Below are 21,355 nucleotides of genomic sequence, written 5' to 3'. Positions count from 1 at the left end.
TCATGTCCATTGAGTCGGTGACTCACCATAGACTTATTTTTAAAAAAGCACTTTGCATTAATTTGACCTGACCAGGAGCCGATCAGTTGTGCCAGTGCCAAGCATTGGTTGGATTAGTTAATATTATATTAAATATTATATTCAACTCTGTATTTTGCATTGCTCCTTTCCTCTTCTAACAGAAGATAATATATTTGTAGAATGAGCACAGCGACAGTACAATTTCAGTTGGTTATTTAGTTTCCTTTATGCAGTATGAAACAAAGCACACATCCCTGGCCACGAATCTCATTTTATAACCAAATAAGATAGCTGGCACAAATGCTGTAGCTCCTTCGTTGAATTTCTGTTCCTTTAAAAAAGTTGGGGAAAACAGATCATGTATGATAACAGGTGATAATGGAGGCTTGTCCCAGAATTCAGAACTAGGTTGATGAAATCATTGACTAAGATGAAATCCCTAAGGATGATATCAGGTAATAAATATCATAGTGTTGTTGAAACAATAAAATACCCTAACAATGCTCAACATTTTTAATATCCTAATTATGCACATGTACTGTGAATTCTTGTCTTGTTGGATGCTGGACTCTTTACAAAATTAGCATCATAAACATTAGGGCTTCTAAGGACCGTTATAGAAATGCTGGTAGATCTTCTTTCAGCATTCAGGAGACAGCTAAGCTTAATGCCGATGTTTAAACTCTATGAAGAAAATAAAAAATACCTGGGTGAATTGTGAACTCATTGTATTTAAACCAATTTTTACAAGTTCTTCCTGCTTAATATTTTAAGGAACCTTTTCAAGGTTCTTTTTTTTTTTTTTAAGGATTCCACACTTTAATTTTTCATAATGTCTTTGTCTATGGGTAATGTGTATTTTATTTCAGATAAACTCAGCAAGATCTCCATCAAATTCCTCATTTTTAAATAGCAGATCTGAGGCTGACCTAATCGCTCCAGATAGTGCTTCTCATACTTTAATGTGGCTATGAATCACCAGGGGATATTGTCCAACATGCAGATTCTGATTCAGAAGGTCTGGGGAGTAGATTCTAACACACAAATGATGCGGACATTGCCCATCTATGGACTGCATTTGGGGAGGCAGGGTCTAGGCAATTTCTTTTATGTTTGCTTATTCTGAGTCTGGGGCTTCTCAGGTGGTTCAGTGGGTAAAGAATACACCCGCAGCGCAGGAGATGCAGGAGACGGGGGTTTGATCCCTGGATCAGGAAGATCCCCTGAAGGAGGGCATGGCAACCCACTCCAGTATTCTTGCCTGGAGAATCCCCACGGACAGAGGAGCCTGGTGGGCTATAGTCCATGGGGTCGCAAAGAATCAAACACAACTGAGTGACTAACACACACACATCCCGAGTCCGCTGTGCTTAAAAGCTCGGAGAAATGAAAAAACATCAAAACTTTTAAGTATTCCAAAATGGGCAAAGATTCTAATGTTTTGGGGTTTCTGCTGATTTGCCTTTTCTTAAATGAAATAACCATGAACACTTTAATACTTTTTATTTTTAAAATTCCTATAAAGGATTAATTACATGACTCAATATATTATCCTTGAGAAAAATGATAGAAATAAACACAAACATCTTAAATGTCCACCACAATTATATTATGAAGTTCTGAAATTTATAATATGATTGCATGATCATTCTAGATGAAAGCAATGAAGAGAGTAAGGCATCTATTTTTACCATTTCAAAGGTCAGCGTACACACTTAAGGTGAAATGATTGAACGAATGGAAGGTACTGTATACCTGTACAAATATAGTGCAGTCTTTCTCTCATGTACATAGATATACTCTCCCTGTCATATATACAAATTTACTTTTCCTCTCATATACACAAATATATTCTGTATAAATATTTTAATACAGTTTAATGCTCCCTCAACTTAGTAATCTGTGATTTTATTAAGGACATTTCTAAGAACCCAGGCAGGGTAAATTTAGGTACTCTGCTTTTCTTTGCTGTAACATGGTGAAATACTATTTCTCTCTCTGCAAAGAGCTTTGACTGAGACGTGTACTCAAAGTGTGTTGACTGCAGGAAGTTTGGATAAATGCTTATCATTACTGAGAACTTGGCTGTTCTTCACAAAAGAAGTTTCAATTGTCATCTTATTGTCAAAGAATGCATAAAAACATGGTTATTCAAAAGGAATGGAAGACTTCTAAAATATTCTGGACCACCTGACTTCTTGTGGGGATTCAGTAAGATCTTCGGATTTGTACCCCTTGGTGGTCTGTGGAGAGAGGAAACACACACACTTGTGGCTTCTCTCCTACTTTCTGGGGTGGTGTGGAGTTGAGGATGAATCAACAACAGTACTGATGCAGGGCTTGTGACCTGGAGCCTGCAAGTGGAGCATCTTTAAGATGGTTTGAACTAAACTAAACGTAGAGTTTGTTTACACCTATTCATATGTAAAATAGGCATCAAGTACTAATTGTTTTCAAGTGTTCAATTCCTTTTGAATCGTTCTGTGCTGCTTTTTATGTTTTTCAGTCCTATGGAGTAATTACTCTGAGTTCACACATCTCTGTGTAGTGAAACGACTCTTCTCCACACTAATCAAGTCCATAAAATTTCATCTTTTATGATTTTTCTAAGCCACATTAACTTTGGCTCTGAGCCCCTGGCTCACAGATTAGGTGGGGGATTATGGGTGGTCTCTCCCTCCTCGGGGTCCTTCAGGTAATTTAGTCACTTAGTGCTGAGTTTCTCTTGCGACCCCATGGACTGCAGCTCACCAGGTTCCTCTCCTCATGGGATTCTCCAGGCAAGAATACTGGAGTGGGTAGTCATGCCCTTCTCCAGGGGAGCTTCTTGACTCAAGAGTTCAAATCCAGGTCTCTTGCATTGCAGGTGGATTCTGTACCCTCTTGAATCACCAGGGAAGCCCTCGGGTACTTTGAGTTGCCTGTAAATCAGGAGTGGGGCCTGCCATAAGCCTTGGCTGCTGTCGTTGGTATCAAACCTTCAGCTAAATGTTGTTTGCATGGATCCGGGCTTTCCACTTGGACAGGCACTAGGATATGTCTCAGAGCAGTCTTTCTGGTGATTACAGGCCACACCAGAGAAAGACTCTCCTCCTGTGCTCAGGGCTGCTGTGCTTACAGATGGGACTCTGTGACCATCCCGTAGTCATCATGCTGTGCCCAGTACAGCAGAAGCATGACTTGTCAACTCTTGTAGAAACTTCAGAAAATCGAAACTCATTTGAGCTTTAGGACAGGTAGCCCTCTTAACTCCAGTTTTGTCTCTCCAAAGCAGCAGTCTGAATCCTGTTACCTCTAGACCATCCAGAGGATTAAACTTCTTCAAAGGATGTGACTCCCAACACAAAGTGTTAATAATTCCCTGGGAAAGGCAGTCAGAACTCATCCTTCCTATTTGTAAATGTTGGGGTGAGAGGCATGGTGTTGGGTCTGTATGTAGAGAAACATTACCTATTCAGTCTTTTGAGAATCTTCATTAGCAGCAAGGGCAATGTTGAAATTACTATGAAAATACATTATCCTCTCCGGTAGCCATTTAAAAAAAATTTTTTTTTTGCCACACCATAGGGGATCATAATTCATGACCATAAGGGATCTTGGTTCCCAAACCAGGGCTCGACCTCAGACCTCCGATAATGGAAGCAGGGATTCTTAACCACTGGACCACCAAGAAAGTCCTTTCCTCTAGCCATCCTTGAGTTCCACAGTGATCAGAATCTCCAGGGAGGAGGCAGGATGTATTTACGAAAGAACCTGGTCTTCAGGGGCAAAACGCTACTCATTAGTCTTGTGTCTTCAGGCAAGTTTCCTCTGTCTTTTTTTTTCTCATCTTAAAGATGTTGAGAGAATTCAGTGAGTTGATATATGTGATGCATTTATATGCCTCATGCATAGTAATTACTCAATGAATATTATATATTATTGTTAAAATAATTTTGGATATGAATGTAAGAAGACATTAATTTCTTCAACATAATCTTTAAATGAATCAAAGAATTTTCTATTTAGGTAGACTGTGCACTTGATATAATTTTCAGTTTTTTATCTTGGAAACAGGAAATTTCCATTCTGAATTTCTGTGTTGACCAGATGATTGGATCCTTCCCCCCACTCCACCCCCATACTGGTCTTTTTTTTTAAAATTTATTTATTTTTTGATTGAAGGATAATTGTTTTACAGAATTTTTTCTGCTTTTTTTTTTTTCTTTTTCAGCTCAAGAGAAATGGTGGAATGGTGCTTCCACTGTCTTGTTGATACTCTTGGGCACAATTCACTCCTTTGGTGCCTTGACAACTGTCCAGACCTCTGTTTAACACTCATCACATGCAGAAATTCCCTAGTGGTCCAGTGGTTAGGACTCTGTGCTTCCACTGCAGGGGGCCAGTGTTCAATCCCTGGTGTGGGAACTAAGATCCTACAAGCCACATGGCGTGACCCCCCAGTGAAACAAAAACAACCCCCTCCTACAAAATACTTGTCACATGTTCTTGTAAGGCAGGGGCCTATTTCTTAATTTTTAGAAAATAAGTGCTTGAGTCTGGAAGATCTCAGAGAATTTTGGATGAATGAATAAAATGCATAAATATGTATAACTATACCTCTCTTCTTGGATATTGCTTCCTTTTTTGCCTCACTAGAGAGAGAATGGAGAATGCTATGAATGGAGGAGCCTGGTACGCTGTAGTCCATGGTGTCGCTAAGAGTCGGACAGGACTAGGCGACTTCACTTTCACTTTTCACTTCCCTGAATTGGAGAAGGCAATGGCAACCCACTCCAGTGTTCTTGCCTGGAGAATCCCAGGGATGGGGGAGCCTGGTGGGCTGTTGTCTATGGGGTCGCACAGAGTCGGGCATGGCTGAAGCGACTTAGCAGCAGCAGCAGCAGAGAGAGAATTAAAAAAACAATTTCATACTGCATTTTTGTAGATTATAAACACTTCTGCTCTTTTTATCCATAGCTATCCAAAATCTTCATGGGTTTCAAACTTGGATTGATTTATAACATAATTAATCTTTTCTTGGATTAATTATGGAACTGCAAATACTTCTTTTTATAAATGGCACTGCTGTTGTCATCTCTTCTGAATCAAACTTTTTCCTAACATCAGTTGTGATTGAACATGAATTTTGGTTTACTAAATATTTTTGTAATATTTTTGAGTATCCACCCATGACTCTAAAAATTCTGAAATTATTTCCCAATGGGCTGTTTATGGAAAATAATTTCAAGATGAGCAAAGTATTCCGGAACACACACATCTGTCTCTTATCTCTTATCTAGTATTTTCTATGTGGTAGGAAAATAGAAATGTATTAGAAAGGCTTTGTTGTTCCGAACTTAATTAGAATGTCATGCAATTTATTAAGTTGTCAAATGGTTTTGTGAGTATGGTTAGTCTTTTCCTCTCTATCTAAATGTCAATGGAAGTTTTTGTTTGTTTACAGGTATATATTTGTGTGTTTTAGGTAAATGTAGTGAATGATACTATTTTATGATATTTTGTTAACATCAATGGATCCTTGGTGGATTTCACCACGTTTATTCAATAAATGGATAAATGGAGATATATTCCATTTATCCATGGAGATAAATGGAGCTATATTCCAGTGGTATATTTGGCGGCCATGCTTTTGTGAGATAGTTTATTGGCAGGTTCCTGTCAAGGTGAAGAGTATATTACCAGTAGTAGTAGGGACATAACCCATCTGTTCTCTTTTTATTTTTTTAAGACCTATCAGTAATGGATCCTACTCAACTAGTCTTCCAGGGAATTCCCTCATTTAGTTCTTTATTATATATATATCTTATACTTAAGCTTCTTCATCTTAAAAAACTTTTTATGTTTTTCATGTTCTTTAACATCTCAATGTTCTACAAAGTATCTTTAATTTTCTAAAGTTAAAGGAAAAAAAACCTAATTTTTAAAACCATTTTTACTGCTGAGTGATGATAACCTTATTTTTATGTGCTAAATAGACGCTCTTTGTCTAAAATCATATACCACTTCTATTAATATATTGAACTGCTATGATTAGTATCTAGTGAAATTAAATTAGAAAACAGGTTAAATGTTTCTTAAATTTCCAAAGAAAAGCATACTGTTCAAGTTTTCATTTCAAAAAGAGTAGCTCTGCTGGTCTAAAATTTATGGAAGGACACTTATCATATATATTATTTTAGTATATTTAATATTTTAACTTTTTTCTTAAAGTTGTATGATGCAGAGATTGAAATGACTAAAGTTAAAGTTCACTGAGATCTGGTATGAGGGGTTTTGTAGATTTTACTACTCTTTGGAAGCACTTTTACCTTCTCATTCCTCATTTGATGTATCAGTATGTTTTTCATAAAATATTTTAGATAAAATCCTAGACAAAATTATTTTAAGTTGGTGTTCAAAGGGTAATCTAAACCTCCAGATGCAAAATGAAATAACAGTTCTGAAATTTCAACTTTGGAAAAGAAATGTTACACGTAACCCAGTGCTTATCCCAGCATTATTAATGTCATCAATGTATGCTGAGCATCTGTTGCGGACTCAGTACTCATTCAGTGTCTTGAAGAAGGACAAAAGAAATGAAGGCGGTATTTATGGTAGATCCCTTTTTAGAGTGCCTGTTTCATACCAGTGAGGAAACTTGGGCTAGTGTTTTAAACACTGACTCTGTCAGGAACTGACTTGCTTAGATTCACATCTCTCTTCTCCTTCATTAACCATGTGAGTTTGAGCAAGTTACTTAGCTTTCCTAAGTCTCAATTTCCTTAGCTGTTCAGTGTGGGATAATAATTGTAGCTTCCTCCTAGATATTTTTGAATTGAAGTATAGTTGATTTACAATGTTGTGTTAGTTTCAGGTGTATAGCACAGAGACTCAGTTATGCATGCATGTGTTTGCTTGCTTAGTCGCTCAGTCGTGTCCAACTCTTAGGGACCCCATGGACTGTAGCCCGCCAGGCTCCTCTGTCCATGGGATTCCCCAGGCCAGAATACTGGAGTGGGTTGCCATTTCCTCCTCCAGGGGATCTTCCTGACCCAGGGATTGAACTCGAGTCTCCCGCTTCTCCTTCATTGCAAGCGGATTCTTTACAGCTGAATCAATTAGGCACACACACACACACACACACATATGATTTTTTCAGATTCTTTTCCCTTAGAGGTTATTACAAAGTGTTCCCTGTGCTATATAGGAGGTCCTTGTTGGTTATTTATTTTATATATATTAATGGTAGTGTGTTTATGTTAACCTTAAGCTAATTTATCTTTCCTCCCTCCTAAACTTTTTTTAATGAGGATTAAATGAGATTATGAAATGCTTAGAAAAGTGCTTGATGCATAATGTACACAATTTTTTTGTTAAATGAATAAACAAAAATGCTAAGCAGAGTTCTTAGGATTTTCTATTTCATATGCTCATTTCTGTAACACTGTGAAATATGTGATGTTGTTAATTTTACCAGTGTAGGGATTTGTTTAAAGACATTAAATGAAAAGCCCAAAGTCACACAACTGTTCTGTTTTGGGGCGAGAACTCAAACCTGTCTCACGCTGATGTCTGTTCGTGCAGCAGCTTTGCCTTTAAGCTATTTGTGACCTAGTTGGGAAGATGAAATAGATGAGTGTAAATAGCTCAGAGATTGTGTGTGTAGATTACACAGTATTACTAATTTTGAAAAGTGTTGACAGTAAGCTTCTGAGAAGGCTTTACAGCTTGAATAGAGGTGGAGATGAGTTTTATAACTTAAGTAGAGTTTTAATGCCTTGAATGGATATGGGTGTGGGACATTTCAATTTGGAAAAAAAATAAGGAAATATTTTTAAAATGGGATTGACATAATCCATCTAATTATACTACTTAGGGAATTCGGCTAATTTCTAATGATTTATCCCAAGAATAAATATCAGACAGCAGGTATAATGCCCTCTAGTGCAGTGGTTCTAAACTGGTGATTAGTTTTGGCCCCAGGCACACTGGGAAATGTCTGGAGACATTTTTATCTTGATTTATTTTTTATTTTAATTTTTAATTTATTTGACCACCCTGTGAGGCATGTAGGATACTAGTTCCCTGACCAGGGATCAAACCTGCACCCCTTGCATTGGAAGCATGAAGTCTTAACTATCAGACCACCAGGGAAGTCCCTGGAGACATTTTTAGTTGTCACAATTGGGAGATCCTGCTGGCTTCTAGTGGGTGGAGGTCACAGACAGTGCCCAGAGCAAAGGATTATCTACCTTCAAATGTCAGTAATGTCAAAGTTAAGAACTCTTGTTTAAATGAAAAAGAATTATTCTTACATAGAGTGGAATTACATATACATATAATATATTGATAAATCCACATAGCTAAAATTAATTATATAAATATATTAATATGATTTATAATAACTACATAAGAATTTCTAGAGATTTACTCTCTCCTATCTACAGGGATTCCAAGAAACATCCCTAGTTTATGAATCTTTAAAACGTTCCAAGCAGAAATACTGATAACAGAAGTATTTTTGTTTTCTTCCAAAAAGGTATCATAGAGATTTAAGTAAGAGGGAAATGCAGGCAACAGCAAAACTTGCTGTTCTGTTTTAGATCTATGCTTATCTTTCTTTGGGTCATATTCCATGTATCTTTATTCTTTCATCAACACCAGCGTTCTTTATAAGAAGTCATTTTTGCTATACGCCAATGGTAGCTTGCTTCGTTACTTTAGTAAGTCAGTTGTTAGTACAAAATGTACCAAGTCAACTGTGAGTAGATGTTACTGGGCTTTCTTTCTGACATCTATTTGGCTGATGGTACATTCTGATAGTTTCATGTTCATTTCAAAAGGAAACATGTGACGCTGAGAAGACACAGTGAAAGATCAGAGGCTGTGAGAAAAAAAGAAAATTAAAAAATAGGAGGTGTTCAAATTGGAGACTCTGCCTGATAAAGGGATCCCCAAACAGTGTTAATAAAATGGCTTCATAATTTCAAATGAAGAAAAAGCATTCTATAATTATTTGAGTTCCTAGACAATGCTGCCTTAATTATAAGGATTTTGCACGTCTCTCAAATGGCAACCCACTCCAGTGTTCTTGCCTGGAGAATCCCAGGGACAGAGGAGCCTGGTGGGCTGCCATCTACGGGGTCGCACAGAGTCAGACACAACTGAAGCGACTTAGCAACAGCACCAGCAGCAACTCCAGTATATACAGAATCACTGTCAAAGATCTGTTTTACTAAACCACATCGAATTCTTCACTAACTTTTCCAGCTTCTGCATTTCCAGCAATTTGCAGGGGTTGCCCTTCAACACCTATAGCCATAACAATTCTAATTTTGAATCCATTCTGAAGGGAGTAGGGGCTGCTACTCATAAACCCTTGGCACTTTGCCCTATTTTTTGAGTTATTAAGGAAGGCACTCTGGGATTTGAAGATTTTCTTATTTATTCATTTATATTTGTGTTTAGTACTTGGAAATAAAAGTTAGATACAAATGCACTTGGAAAAAAATAACTGACACTGATATTTGTGTATTAAAATACAAATAAATGGGGTAGGACAAAGTACTAGGATGTATGAAACATACTAACAAAGAGTAGAAAGAAATTAGAGAGGAGAGATGGTTGTGCCTATAATAAAAGTCACCACTTTTACAGTATTGCTGAGAACTAGTTAAAGATTATGTGGAATTATTTTTGTTTTATGAAGATGAGGCCACTAGGAGACATGATTGGCAGTGCCCAATGTAACCCGAGAGGAAAATAGAAATAGACTTATGAACTAGATTAGGGAAGCATAGAGAGAACAGCTCATTCCATGCATCTTTTAAGTGTACAGTCTTTGGACCCTTATCTTGGATAGTCTTAGGACAAGGACAAAGATTTGAATAATCTTTAGTTATGAATGACTAGTGTTTAGTTATCAGCTAAACTGTCCAATGAAAACACAATGATATGCTTAAGTAAAAGAGAAGCAATGTTCTCTTGGATAGAACAGATGCTTCTGCCATCAATGTGACCGCGCAGTGTGTTTGAAATGTGTGGACTCCAGAGATGCTCCATGGCCTGAATGTTCTAGTGCCTGTTGGAGGAGGGTCACTGACCAGAAAGAAACCTGGTGTCCAGTGGCAGAGGCCCTGGTAGGCCTGTTATCACAGTGGTTAGACTTGCAATGAGGGTCAAAAGTGTTTCATGAAGACAAGTATGGCAGCATTACAGAGAGTGGCTTGAATGTGGGAAGATAAGCAGCAAAGAAAATTGTGTGACTAGTCCAGGTGACTTAGTTGAACTGGGTAAGGGACATTTTGAGAGGAACTGAGGAGCCAGCATGTTAAAGGTGAAATAGGTAAAAGTTGGAAACAGGAGCTATGAGGAAAAGAGAGCAACTCTCAAACAGCTAGAAATGATGGTACTATTCAATAAAAATAAGAAAGTCAGGAAAAAGAACATGTTTTTATTTTAGTTTCTTGGGTTTTGTTTTGCTTTGTTTTTTCTTTCCTTTTGCATTTAGGGAAAAAATTTCAAAATGGACTATTTAGCAATAGGTAATATATGGTTGTGTAATCAAAAATCTTATATTTGTCATTTCCTCAAGGCTGCAAGGAGGAATGTATGATGACTGCCATTTAAACCTGAAGATAATGGCTTTAGAGGATCTGAGAATAGTTATACTGTAGGACTGATATGTGCTGTGTGTCTTGAAGGGTGCACATTGGGTATTCTTAAGACTGTATGGGACTTCCCTGGTGGTCCGGTGGTGAGAACTCTGTCCATCCCCTGCAGGGGACATGGGTTTGCTTCCTGGTGAGGGAAATAAGATTCCCACATGCTGTGTGATAGGGCCACAAATAAACCCCAAAACTGTATAAATAGCTGTGATAATTCCTTTTCAAATGGTTTTGACTATGTGAGCTCTACATTTTTTAAAGAGTTCAGTTTCTTCTAAAACATTCTAATGGAGATGTGTAAGATCAGTGAAGAGAAAGTCCATAGTTTAGTGGTAAGCTGGGGGTAAAAGATTTCAGATACAATGAGGAAACAGAGATGTAGTTAGGGAATCAGAAAAAAAAAGATATTTTGAACAGAAAAGAAGATAATTGCATAAAGGGCATTGCATATGTGCCAAATCAAATGAAAATTGAGAAAAAAAAACTTATTGAATTTTACATTGAAGTTATGATAGGCGTATGGTGACTGTCAAGAGTTGATGAGGGGAGGAGGTCGATATAGAGAAATATTTGTTTAAAAGTACACACTTCCAGTTATAAGAAGAATAAGTTCTGGGGCTGTAATGTACAGCATGCTGAGTGTAGTTAATAACATTGTATTATGTTTATGGGACTTCCCTGGTAGTCCAGTGGCTAAGACTCTGCGCCCCCAATGCTGGGGACATGAGTTCCATCCTTGGTCAGGGAACTAGATTCCACATGCCACAACTAAGACCTGGCACCGTCAAATAAATAAATACATCTAAAATTTAAAAAAAAATACTTGTAGTATATTCCTGAAATTAGCTAAGAGAGTAGATCTTAAATGTTTTTACCACAAAAAAGAAAAGGCAGTTATGCTAGGAAATGGAGGTGTTAACTAGCTCAACTGTGGTAATCATTTGGCAGTAGGTATGTGTAGCAAATAATCATATTGTATCCCTCAAACTTACACAGTGTCATTTGTCAATTACATCTCAACAAAACTGCAAAATAAGAGAGAATAGACTGATTATGGTAATAAAATAAGGCAGAGCATAATAGGTTAGGAGTTTATGGCTAATGGGCCTTAGAAGCAGTAAATATAAACTATATTATTTTTCCAAAAATTTGACGAAAGAGAAGAAAAATCTTGAGGAATTGGCAGAATCAATTAAAATTGTGTTTTTTTTTTTAGAATAATCAATGTTTGTTTATATTTATAAGTTGAAAGGAAGCAGCCATGCCCAAGCAAATATTTACAGGTTACATTTGGGGTTGGGGATAAATAAATGAGAAATCTCTGAGAGGAGGTGGAATAGTCTGAAATTGAGAAAAGAGTATATGGAAACTTTTTCTTCTAAGACATCAGGGAAGAATTTAAGTATGAATAAATACAATTTCCTACTATAAATATATTTTTTAAATTGTGAGGGATGGGGAAGAGAAACTAGAAGAGAGCATTTAATCCTCTACTTCTTGTTTTCCTAGTGAAGTGTGAACCCGAATTGTTTTCTGAGATGAGAAATAGTGAGTAGTATAGGTGACTGGAGAAAAGCAGTAAATGTTTGAACAACTACATGGAGGATGGAAATAAAAAATAGGGATTAGTTATATGTTTATTCAAGTTAATAGTTAAATGATCATTGGACTATGCTGAAGTAACTAACAGTGGAGCTTTCCTGTCTCCTAAGAGCAATTTAGAAAATACAGATTAAATTAATTTTTTAAATGTCTGAAAGATTGAAAAGCCTCTGAGTCAACTAAGATTTGAGGGACTAAGATCTCAGTGAGAAGAAAAGTCATTGAATTAGGTCCAGTATTCTGCTAGCCACTTCCCACTCAATCCACTGTGGAATCTCAGTGGGTGTGGAGGTGATGGGGATGTGAGATGTGGCCAAGTAGTGAAGAAACAGGGAATCCACTAGAACTTTGGCAATCTCAAAGGACTTGGGGATATGAAAGCTGGATTTCAGAACCAAGTCAGTTAGGGTTTGAGGGGCAAGATCCCCGAGAGAAGGGAAGCATAGAGAAGCCTGGAAGTCAGCACCTTCACCATGTGTAGCAGCCAAATCTGTAATTTATACAAGGCAACAGGCTAAGAAGCCAACAGAAAATATGAGAAAAGCAAAGCAGTGTTGTTGGCAGTATCATAGTGCTAAGAGGAAAAGAAAAATGGGTATCAGAACTGCCAAATAAAAGGGGCCAAGGACACACCCCAGGCTCTCAGTTGAGAGGTTTTGGATGAGAGTGGATAAGAAGTAGACTGAACTTTAAGTCAAGTCAGTTTTTGATTTAAGTCGTCAGTTTTTTATTAAATTGAGCAGATTCAACCCATTCTCACTGCTTGCCAGAGAATAAGATGGGTCTCTGAGAAGGTAGATCTAGCTCCTCCACAATTCTTCATGAAAAGTTCTGGGCATTCAGTCAAGAATTGCCCGGTAGACCAAAAAAACAAGATCAGAAATAAATAGATCCCTGAGTACTGGATATGAACTTTAACTAAGATTAATATGTTCAAGAAAATAGATGGCAAAATAGATGTTCAAGAAAATAGATGGAGAATTCTATCAGGGATCCAGATGCATAGAAAAAAAGCAAATAGAAAATTTGAAACTCAAAACACACTAAATGAAAATCGAAGTTCAGTAGATGGGTTTGCCATAGTTTGAAGGCAGTTGAAAAGAGAGAATTAGTAAACTGAATAGGCCAGTAGAAAGTATCCAGACTAAAATACAGAGAACAAAATGTGAAATAAAATATAGATTATAGTATAATGAATATCTGGGGTATGATTTAAAAATCTCTGGGGAAGAGAAAGAGAATGGGGCAGAAATAATATTTGAAGATATAATGGCTGAGAATTTTCTGTCACTGATAAAAATGCTGTTATGAACTCAAGGGTAAATACAAAAAAAATCAGATATTACGCATATTGCATTAAAACTGTTGAAAACTAAAGGCAAAGAAAAAACATCCTAAAAGCATCCAGAGGGGAAAAGATATATTCAGAATAGCAAGAGCTGACTCATTGGAAAAGACCCTGATGCTGGAAAAGATTGACAGCAGGAGGAGAAAGGGGCGACAGCGGATAAGATGGTTAGATGGTATCACGACTCAATGGACGTGAGTTTGAACAAACTCTGGGAGATGGTGAAGGACAGGGAAGCCTGGCGTGCTGCAGTCCATGGGGTTGCAAAGAGTCAGACACGACTGAGCGACTGAACAAGAGAAAAGAAAAGAACTGAAAGTAAATCCCTCAACAGACCAGATAGAAGCCATGAGGTAACAGAATGACATTTTTTAAGTGCTGAAATAAAATAATAATAATAATTTACAGTATAATAATTTACTATAAAATATAATAATCATAATAATTTATTATAAAGCTATTATTTATTATAAACTGTAATACTGTAATAACACTAATTGAATTTGTACAAGCTTAAATGAATACAGTAGACAGTCTGTAAGTCCATACACACTTATACAACCACTTGATTAATGAAATGTTTATATTGTAGTATTAGGGTTAAAGGCAGCATTTCTAATAAGTAATGCCAAGTTTATTGGACAAAATTTTGAGTATGTCTTTTACTCAAGAACATATCCAACAGATCAAAAGAAACACATAAAGAATTATTCAACCTCAGATAGTCATGCAAGATGTGTGAATTTAATCTATAGTGAGATATTGTTACAAATCCATCAGATGTTTAAAATTGCAAAACTGACAATGTTAAATATGGAGTATGATTTCTGCCATGTGAGTATTAACATCAGGATGTACAAAGACATAATAACTCCACATCCAAGTAATTGAATTCTTAGGAATTTCACATCAGAAACATAAAAATGTGTGCACCAAATGTCACGTCTAAGAATGTTCGTAGCAGCACCATTAGTAATGGCCCAAAGTAGAAACAATCCAATGTCCACTAACGGTGGAATGGATAAATATTTTATGAAATGCTCAAACAGTAAAACAGTTTACATTAATAATTAATGAGTGTGTTATTCTACACATGTCAATATGGATGAATCTCACAAACTTAATGGTGAGCAGAGTAAGCTAGACTGATATGTACAGGAGTACATACTGTTCTTGATTCTATGTATATAAGGATAAAAATAAAAGTAAAAATATTCTCTAGTGACAAAAGAAGGGTAATGGTCACCCTTTTGGAGGAGATGGGGAAGGCTTTTGGAGTACTGATATTATTCTGTATCTCTATCCGGGTGGTGGTATCATGGATGAGTTCATTTTATGAAAATTCAGCAAACTGTATGGTTAAAATCATCTATTAATAATTTTTTCTGCATCTGTCTTATCCTTCAATAAAAATATTACATTAAGAAAGGAACTAAACTGTTACTGAAATTCATATGTTTATAGTGGAGCTAACCATCGCTTTCCCAGGGCTTATATCAGTAAATGAGCCGGCATAGTGCAGGGAGTGCTGAAGAAGTCTGAGCCCGAATTGATGCATTCAAACCGTGGTGCTGGAGAAGACTCTTGAGTCCCTTGTACAGCAAGGAGATCAAAAAGGAAATCAATCCTAAAGTCAATCCTAAAGGAAATCAACCCTGGATATCCATTGAAAGGATTGTTGCTGAAGCTTCAATACTTTGGCCACCTGATATGAAGAGCTGACTCTCTGGAAAAGATCCTGGTGTTGGGAAAGATTGAGGGCAGGAGGAGAGGGGGTTGGCAGAGGATGAGGAGGTTAGATAGCATCACCAACTCAACGGACATTAATTTGAACAACCTCTGGGAGATAGGGAAGTACAGAAGAGCCTGGTGTGCAGTCCATGGGGTTGCAAAGAGTCAGACGTGACTTAGCAACTGAACAACAAAAAGCGTGGGAATAGTGAAAAGGTTGGCATCATAAAAAAGTTTATTTTTTTAAATCTTTAAGTTTAAAAGCTGTAAATTCTCCAATTATTATTCCTAAATCATAAATGTTTAAAGGAGTGACCCCATTGGAGAATAGTATTCAGAGTCATTTTTTCAACAAATTATTATTTAATTTTTGGTCTTACTATGGCATTCATACTTTGGTGGCAACTGAAGCAGAACACTTGAATATTAGTCTATCACCTTAAATAGAGTGCCAGCTCACACACCCTCATGTACTTTATTCTTGGATTTGTTTTCATTTGGTCACTTGAAAATGTGTTTAATGGCTAGAGAGAAACAGACATGAATTAATTTGTTGTGCTTAATATAGTCCACAGGCAGAATAACTCCATGACGAAGGTTGGTGAGCTTGTTGACTTCTCAATGCCAAAATGTTTCTATTTTCTGTGGGTGTTATTAAACCATTGTTCTTTATTTGATTGTCATGTGTGTGCTATCTGCTCAGTCGTGTTTGACTCTTTGCAACCCCACAGACTATAGCCCATGAGGCTCCTCTGTCCACAGAATTCTCCAGGCAAGAATACTGGAGTGGGTTGCCGTTTCCTTCTCCAGGGGATCTTCCAGACCCAGGAGCCGAACCCAGGTCCCCTGCATTGCAGGTGGATTCTTTACCATCTGAGCTACCAGGGAAGCCCGTGATACATGATTGTCATAATGTACTTTAAACCCCACTTTTCAAACGTGTGTGCCTAAGTATCATCTGATGAAGTTGTAAAAATGCAGATTTCCAGGTCCATGCTGAAGACTCTGAAAATGCAAGGTGTCTGCATTTTAACACTCCAGGTGATTTTGTGAAGATGCTTTAGTGGACTGTGTTTTGGGAAACACTGCTTTAAGCTCACTGTCAGTGGATTGCAGCTATTCAGAATGGGATTTTTTTTGTTTTTGTTTTTAATTTATTTGGCTGCATTGGGTCTTAGATGCAGCACTTGGCCCTTTTGTTGCATCATGCAGGATCTTTTGTTGTGGTGCACAGACTCTCAGATGTGGCATGTAGGCTCGGTAATTGCAGCTCATGGGCTTAGTTGCTCAGAGGCATGTAGGATCTTAGTTCCCTGGCCAGATATCCAACCTGAGTCCTCTGCATTGAAAAGTGAATTCTTAACCACTGAACCACCAGAGAAGTCCCCAAAATGGGATATTTTGCTGTAGATTTGGGGGAGACTTTTCCTTTCGTTTGTTTGTTTGTTTTGCTGCATATATCACATGAATTGTAACATTATGGGGCATCTTTGAGCTTCACCAGTGGCTCAGCAGTAAAGAATCCACCTACAATGCAGGAGACTCTGGAGAGTCGGATTTGATCCCTAGGTCAGGAAGATCCCATGGAAGAGGACATGGCAATCAAATCCAGTATTCTTGCCCGGGAAATCCCATGAACAGGGGAGCCTGGTGGACTATAGTCCATGGGCTGCAGAGTCGGACACGACTGAGCGACTAAGCACAGCACATGGACCAGCATTATTTGAAGCAAAGGGTTTAAGGTGCTGCTGAGCAAGGTGGGTGTGAGAAGCAAATGGAGCATATTTAAAATCAAACTTGGAGTGTCGAAGCTGCCACCAGCTCCTGGGATGAATCATATAATGTCATCATATGACTCAGACAAAACTGAAATGACAGATGGCCTTGTTATGACTTTAGGCGGGCACTCCTTCAGCTACTGAAGTTTATGAGAAGTTTTACAACCCGGGAATTCTGAGGTTATTTCTGATGCATGTAGTTTCATGTCATCTTTATGGGAGCGAAAAAAAAGATCTGTATCTCACATCCCCAACATTTTTGTTAGTCACGATTCAAACAAAAGGATACGATGTAAGAAAGTCTGAGCCCACACATTGCATCTTTACCACCCATTTCGTTGGAGCTAATCAAGGTGAAGCTGAATCAGTGACTCAACACCCTGTTAATCCGATAGGCCTTAATTCACAAAGGCATGAAATAAAGTTTTTTTTCATGTGTTTCACTTTCTTCTCCCCTTAATGCATTTCTAGGAATTACTCTATAAAGTATGGCTAAGTTTTGCTGCCAAAAATGGACTGATGTCCCCTTTCAAAGCTTCCTGCCAATGAAGATTATAGATTTTTTTTTTAAAGTGAGCTGAGATATGTGATTCTCTTAACCCAATTTTAAAATAGCCTCTTAAAACTTCCTTTCATCCTGTGTTGTCCACCACCGCTACAGCTGTTTCTTAACTTGCAAAGATAAGCAATGATGCCGATTTCAGTATCACGGTTTGCAACTGTCGGTGGTTTTCCACTGTCTAGCAGCCTTTGATGTCTCCTCTTTGATGTGTCTTATTAATGAAGCAAAACTAGAAAAACCACCAGTCTTGACAAAACTTTTAGAGTATTGACTGTATTCAAAAGTAAAAATAAGAATCTAAAATGACAAATTTGCACTCGATTTCAATTTTTTTCTTTTTAAAAAAATGTCTGTTGGACTTTCCTGGTTGTCCAGTGGTTACAACTGCACTGCCAATGCAAGGGGCATGGGTCACTTCCTGACTGGGGAACTAAATTCCTCATGCCATGTGGCATGGCCAAAAGATTAAAAAAAAAATCTGCCGATGTTCTGATATATAAACACAGGGCTGGCATCATGTTGTGTGGTATTTTCTTAATTATTTTGCAAGAGTTAGAATCTGGAAAAGCATATGACCCAAGGAGAGTCCAAAATGACAAGATGGTAATATCACTAGTTGATTCATGCCGCTTCAATTTGCTGCTTCCTGCCCCTATCTAGTTCCTCACAAAGAACTTCACTTTCTACTTTCTCTTTCTTGTTTGAGTGGAGAAAAACTGTCCCTCCTCTTTTTCAAAGATTCAAATAAAGATCAAACCACATAAGGCCATTTCTCCACCTACGATTTAACATTATGTATGTGTAACGACCTGGGTGACTGAGTTACTAGTCACTAGTTTAGTGTATCTGCTTGTCTTCCTTGCCTCTAAAATTAGGCTGTTAGCATTTGACTCACTTCCATGTTTCAAATCTGCATTTTCATGTTTGGCTCCCTCAAACTGCTTCTTGATGGGCAGTCCCTGACGTTCAGTAGGCACCCAAATATTTGTTGAATGAATGGATGATGTTTACCATGTTTACTTCCCCTTCCTGGCATACTTTTTGTTTTCAAGATTAGCTTTTGCTTGGCTTTTTGTTTTCCAATATTTTCTTCTTGTTAAATTGCTAAGTTGGGTCTGAGTCTTTATGACCCCAGGGACTGTAACCCACCAGACTCCTCTGTCCATGAGATTTCCCAGGCAAGAATACTGGAGTGGGTTGCCATTTCCTTCTTCATTTCTAATATTTCGGGGGTTGGGGGGGGAAAGAGTTTTAGTCCCATAAAAAACTAAACTTACGGGATGAGGAAGGGCTACATTTTTTTACATTTAATGTGAAGTGCCAGTGCATATTCTCTTTGAAAGTATGTACTTCTACTCAGAAAAGGAAAGGTATTTTTCTTTATAATCTTCCACCTCATGCTAGTCTAATAATTTTATTTAGTTATTTTTGGCTGCTTTGGGTCTTCTTTGCGGCATGTGGGCTTTCTCTAGTTGTGGTCTGATTGCAGTGCATGGAATTCTCATTGCAGACGCTTCTCTTGTGGAGCACAGGCTCTAGGGTTAGGGGCTTCAACAGCTGTGGCTCTCAGACTCCTTAGTTGTGACACCTGGGCTCTAGAATACAGGCTTTGTAGTTGTGGTTCATGGACTTATTTGCCCCACAGCATGTGGAATCTTCACAGACCAGCAATCAGACCTGTATTCCCTGCATTGGTAGGTGGATTTTCAACCACTGGACCACTGGAGAAGTCCTCTACTTGCTATTCTAAATATGTAGTTTTATTTGTGGTTTGCAACCCTGAGCACTGGTGACATGGCAGAAACATGGCTAAGGAAAAGGAACGGTCGTCTCTTGGTTGAGGAGTGGGTTGAGTCCCCTCGTAGCATGTCCTTCTCTTCTTTGGCCCATTTTCTCTTGCCATCCTTCCTGTCTAGTCTCCTGTTTTCTAATTTGTCTACTATTGATCTGTCGAGAGAAAAAAGCATCAAGTTAGAAATTGCTATATATAAATGTTTTAAACCAATACATTGTGTACCTTACACAATGTTATATATCAGTTATATCTCAATATGAAGAAATACATAAATTCAATGAAAATAACTAGCTATTTCCTTCTCTCTAAAATAAAGATATCAAAAGTGTGAACAGACATGACCTCCTCAGGTCAACTGAGTAATTGTTTAAAAATGCAGATCCCCAATCTCACTATAGATCTGATTATGGGTCTTATGGAATGAGGGTCAAAGTTTTGTGTATTTAATCAAAACCCTAGGCATTTATCTTATACTCTCAGTTTTAAGACTCAGCTGCCCTTGACCAATGATGCATAAACTCCAAGTGGAAAAATTAACTAAATGACAATCCCAAAGGCTTATTCTTCATTTGTAGGTCTTCTAACTTAACAGTTAAAAAAAAAAAAAAAAGCCCACTTAAAAAGTCTGATGACCACAGAGAAGAACTGTGATGGACATCAATTACATTATTTGACCATAACTATTGTAAAAGGACAAAGTATATTTTTAAAAATTGTTTTAAAAATTGTTCAAAAAATTATTCTTTGAAAGCCAGTTATTTAAGAACTATTGTTTTTGCTTTTCCTTTGTTTACAATTTTTGCATCTTTTTTTGGTGAACTTCTGCACCTCTCTCTCTCACTTCCTACCCTTACCCTCTCTCTGTTTCCACTCTCCCTCTCTTCCCTTCCTCCTGTCTCCCTTCTTCTCCAAAACTCCTTTCTAGCTCCTCTTTCCTTGGCAAGCCACCCATTATGATCACATCTTTAGCACTTAGGAGCGTGATTTCATTGAGAGAATGGCCGTTGCAGTTGCGTCTTGCTCTGATACTTACTAGCTGTGTGATATTAACATTTCTCATTTCTTGTCGTCTCAACACTAAAAGTACTTTATAGTGCTGTTTTGTGAGATTAGAATGAGATTCATGCATGTGAAGTGCTTAGCAGATATCCTGTCAGTCATCACTCGATGGCTGGTTTTCGTGGTTATGAGTTATAATGGCCACACAGGAGAGGATGTGTTAAAGAGAAAAATCAAGTCCTTAGGTTAGGAGACCTTAAATATTGTGATAGTTGTTAGATTCTGAAGATACAAAGAGGAGTTCCTAACCTCAAGTTGTTCACAGTCTTGTAGGAAAAGTGCAGTAGTGTAAGATTCAGAGGAGCCACTAAAGAGAGAATGATCAATATTTCCACACACAGGGTCAGTTGCCTTGCTATTAAAAATATATATAGAGAGAGGGAGGAAATTTAAACAGTTCAATGCAGTTATTTCTCTCAGTTTAAAGTGATACCCATATCATGTCCTGACTCAGTGGGTCTTTACATGCAACAGAAAAAGCTGTCACTTCCTTGATACACTCACTTCCATCTGATTGAGTACCGCTATAATAAATATAGAAATATGTATTGACTACTATTGTAAATGCCTCCCCTTAGAGTTTTTCAGTGTACAACCTGTACAACCATCCAAGGCATCCTTATAACTATAAACAGTATTTATGTCACACTGGCTTTCATTATTTGGTTTGGCAAATAACATAGTTGGGTAATTTTTCTAATATAAACAATCATGATGATCCTGAGCTCATAATCTTGTCACCATGTAGTCCTGTGGTAGAGGTTATGTTGTGGTTAGCTAAAAGAGATTGTTATCATTGTCTGTAGTTGG

At 37.6% G+C, this 21,355-nt stretch overlaps 1 protein-coding gene across 1 annotated transcript in view; it reads left to right on the top strand.

Moving 5' to 3' along the window:
• The window catches only part of PLA2G4A (phospholipase A2 group IVA), a 169,351-nt gene that overhangs the window by 54,724 nt on the left and 93,272 nt on the right, over positions 1-21,355 (top strand). The gene's annotated exons all lie outside the window — the stretch shown is intronic.

This window comes from Cervus canadensis, chromosome 13, assembly GCF_019320065.1.
Source record: "Cervus canadensis isolate Bull #8, Minnesota chromosome 13, ASM1932006v1, whole genome shotgun sequence".
NCBI classification, from domain to species: domain Eukaryota; kingdom Metazoa; phylum Chordata; class Mammalia; order Artiodactyla; family Cervidae; genus Cervus; species Cervus canadensis.
The sequence above is the reverse complement of the archived record's forward strand: the minus strand, read 5'-3'. Positions and strand labels throughout refer to the sequence as shown.